Raw genomic sequence first — 4780 nt, 5'->3', positions numbered from 1 at the left:
TCCTAGTTATTGAGAGTGGTACTGATAAGGATGTCACATCTTCACCTCCTTAATTCCATCTCACCCCACTTACCTTCAATCCAAATGAATTTGGCTTGTACTTGAACCTACTAAAACTGCTTTCTTGAAATTCATCAGTATCATCCTAAGCAATGAATTCAATAGAAAACTACCAAGACATAATCTCTCTGTATCATCTCCAACTCCTTAAAACTCTTCCTTTCCTAGACTTTCATGGCAATACTCTTCTATTTTTCCTATTCTCTCTGTGATTACTTTCTATGTTTCCTTGGGTGAAACAGGTTAATAATACCAGTTTATATTTATAGAGGTCAATAAACTATATAATAGGTATGCTAATAAGAATGATCAATGGGTCAATAGATCGATAGATTGATGAATCAACAAGTGGATAGGTAGGAGGGTAAAACAAGATTTTGATTTGAACTAGGACATTAGGTTTTGTTCTCTGGTTGATTGGCTGACTGCTGTGTGTGTTTACGTATGCATTCATGCATATGTGTGCATGTGTTTGTTTTTGGTAATTTAGCATTTTGGCCTTATATATCCAAAAAATAGAGTACGTAACTAGAGATTAAAATCCAGGACCAAAATAAATAAATATAACAGAATAAATCTGTGACTCTAAACTATCTGAATAAATACTAGAATGACATGCTTCTATTTTTTGTTATGTAGGGTACTGGATATACTTTTGAGAAGGATATTCGTTTTATAGTAAACAAACATATATGCATATATATGCTTGTTTTATATGCACACACACACACTACACACACATACACACACACACACTAAATGTCAACACTGCAGTATTTTTATACTATGAAAGCATTTCTCAAACTATATCCTACATATTCTAAAAAACTGATTCAGTAGCTATTCAACAAATATTTCACGGCCTACTATGAGTCCAGCATTACTCAAAGCATTAGGGATAAAAGAGGAAAAAATAGTCTTTTAGTTATTTCCTCCATGAAGAAAGAATTAAAGAATAACTTTAATTTGTTCATATGGTCTTACACTTTTTAATTGAGATTCTTTCTAGAAATTTCATATTTTACGACTCTGACGTAATTTTTGTTGTTCTTTTAAATGCTTATTACTGATAAAACTATTGATTTATAATATTTACTTTGAAAGCGGCCATTTTACCAAATGTTCTCAGTTTTAATAGTTTTCTCGCTGATTTGCTTTGCTTTGCTTAGGAGACATTAAAATCATCTGCAAATTGCATTTGTAGATACGGAAAGCTTGCAGTCAAATATACTCACTTGGGTTATTGAGCAATGTTATTCTATGTCTTTTCATTAATTCCTATTAAAACATTCCCTAATACAATTACCTCTATTGTCTGAGATATTTTGGGTGGGAAATAAATACAAAACAACTTTTGTATAACGTTTTAGCATGCATTAAAAAAAGTTATCTATTTTCCTGTCCCTGTCTATTCTCTACTTAACAAAGTACATATGAAGTACAATAATATTTTCTCATTTATAGCAACTTAAGGACTTTTTAAGAATCCCCTTTTTCTTAGGCAAAGGAATTATCTAAGTACACAATGAACTTCTAATACTGAGTTCAGATAATTAAGATGTCAAACAAATTATAGTACTATTTTGAACTATAGTGTTTACTACTTGGTTTTACATTTAGGATTTTTTCTAGAGCTTATTAAAATACTTTATTATTCTAAGCATCATGAAAATACAATTTATACTATTAAAATGCTATTATATTTATAATACATTATAAAATATCCTACTAAGCCCCAATTTTATGGGTTTATAATAAAATCTGCAAATAGACACTGTAATTTTGTATTCTCTGCTACCTTCTCATTCTACCTCTAACCAGACATTGTAATTAAGAAGTGATTAAAATCAGATTTTTTTTTTTTTTTTCAGAGAAATCTGTTTTTCCTACCTTATCTCTGGATTTTGATCAATACTCTTTCCGGATCCTCGAGTTTCTTATTTTCTTACAGGAATTGCATTTTGTCCTCAAAGGCATCAGCAACAACCTAGGAATTTTTTAGGAATAGAAATTTCATTAGATCAATCAGTCAAATGATTGAAGACACTTCGCTTTATCTCCACCCCCTTTACCACCCATCATTTCCACCTGCCCCCATATAAACACATCTATTTTCAGTTCTGGGTTCCAGAGATTTTATTAAAGCAATTTGCCTATACAATAATATACGTCACAGTGTTGAAGAATTATTAACAACTAGGAAGAGAAACCATGATTTCATTATAGTTTTGTCTAAAACTCACAGGGACATTTTTTAAAAAGACAAAATTAAATCAATTACTCTTTCCTCACCTATGACAATATATAATTGACCCTTGCTTTACTAAATTGACTCAATCTGTGTAAAGGACATTGAAATATAAACTCATAAAAAAATCAAATTGGTTTTAGTCAAAACTTCATGTTCAAGTTTGGGGCTAAAGTAATTCAATGAACCATATACTCTGCACACTTTGTTTTTTCTTCTTGTTATATTGTTTGAAAAAAGATCTCTGACTAACAAATAACTAAATTTGCATTTAGTTATTTGGAGTCCAGTTTGAGGAGCCTTGAAAATTTCAAAACAATATCCATCTATTTGGTCACATTTGAGTCACATCTTCAAAATATGCCAAAATTCATTCAAAAAACTTTAAAAATTACTATTCTTACAGTCCACAAGTCTGTATTTAGCATTCTTTGTCACACTTTTAAAACTGTCTCAAGCTCACATTCTTCTACATATAAGTATTTACATACCTAATGTGTTTAATTCATTTTTTTCTTTAAAAACAGCCCCTTTCAACAAATTAGCTGATTCTATTTTAGATATATAGAGGACAGTAAACTGCATTCTTAATAATTATAATATGAGTAATTAATATTAGTTGAGCTTATTACACCCAGCTCATCAAAGCAACTAGGAGGTGGGCCTATTAGTTATCTTCATTTTATAGTAAGGGAACTAAGGCACAGAAAATTAATTTCCCTGCATTAGCCTTCTCAGGCTGCTATAACTATAGATTAGGTGGCTTATACAACAGAAAAATATTTTCTCACAATTCTGAAATAGCTAGAAGTTGGAGACCAACTTTCCAGCTGATTGAGTTTCAGGCAGGGCTTTTCCAGGGTTGGAAGATGGCTGCCGTCCTGCTGCATTCTCACCTGGCCTTTGTTCTGTGGAGGGGAAGCAGAGGAAAAGGGAACTCTCGCTCACTTCTTAAATGGACACCAATCCTACTGGATCAGGGCCTCAATCTTGTGACTTCATTTAAACTTACTTCCTTAGAGGTCTCACCGTCAACTACAGCCACACTGTAGTTGAGGGGACATAAACATTCAGTCCATAACATTGCCTAAAATTAGTTAAAAAGTTGTAGAACCATGATGGAACCCACAGCAGTCTGAGCTGTCCAGAGCCTGAGCTCTTAACCATATTCACAGGACTTTTATTGAGCTCCTTCACTACCAAGTTTTCACTGCACATTAAATAGATTAAGAATTAATTATAGGTATTTGCTCCCACAAAAACGTATCTATATTTTTATATTGGGGAGAGGTGAGTAGGAAAGGAAGCAGCTCCTATATCGGGCTACTCAGTGGCAGCTTCTTGTTATAAGGTTAAGAAAGACTTTGAGGAAATAAAAGTTGTTTGGAAAGATCCAGGTGCAGTTTCTTTGTACGTTGTGGTGGCTAGAAGGGATGAAGACAGTGTGAAGGCCCCTCACATGGCGGTCTCTTACCATCAGCCTAGGATTATGTCCCGGAACCCTGGGACAGAGAAAGCAGCACTTTCAGTCCGGCTTCTTGGGAGTACTGTTGGCGATTTAGTGACAGAACATCATGCAGGAGAAGCAGTGCGTCCAGCACGTTGGCGAAGAGCGCGCACGAGCGGCTTTTCTGCGATCATCCAGACCAGCTGGCTCCACTCCGGCCCAATCAGCACACCAGCTGCAGGTGGGGGACCAGGGCCTGAAGTTCACAGCGCAAGCTCAGTACCGGCACTTCTGCCCTTGCGGCTAAAATCGAACTTTTCAGCCTCGCCTCTCGCCTGCTTCCCCAGCACAGTCCCACATGAAAACCACCAGTGCAATCACATCTTGTTATGTTCGCTTTCTAGATTTATTTTCCTGAAGAAGAGACTATTCTATCACTACTTTGCCTAACTTCAAAACTATCCCACTTTTATATGTCATAAATTCATAAATATTCTATAGGAATATTTATTAAATCTCCTTTGCAGCTTATCACTGGATATGTGCCATCGATTAACACCCCAACTATATGTTTCACTTTTTAACGTAGTGAATATCGCATCGTAGTTTCTCAAAATGGCTGAAATCATTATCACTGGCAACGTCATTTCTTTATTAGAAGTATATGATTGCCTTTATTTCTGTCCATTCTGTCTTAAAATAAACTTTATGTATTTTTACAATTAACATATATATCAGTTTTCTCATTTGTGGAAAACATTTAACACATAAATAAATTTAGTTCCTATACCATTATTGGAAAAATGATATATTTAATAACCATTATTATATGGTTACACAAACCGCCCTTTATGCTCTAATAATGTTATTAGCTATCTTAATTTCGCTTGGTGATTTTTGACTTTTATAATTTTGAGACATCTTCTTTAATATAATTGGCATTGATATTAATTACTCAAAGAGAACTAGCTCATGTAAAGCAGCTGAAATCCTAACATAATTTTGAGGTCATTTTATTATAGCCT

This window comes from Pteropus alecto, unplaced genomic scaffold (assembly GCF_000325575.1).
Source record: "Pteropus alecto unplaced genomic scaffold, ASM32557v1 scaffold131, whole genome shotgun sequence".
Lineage (NCBI taxonomy): Eukaryota > Metazoa > Chordata > Mammalia > Chiroptera > Pteropodidae > Pteropus > Pteropus alecto.
This window is presented reverse-complemented; position numbering follows the sequence as displayed.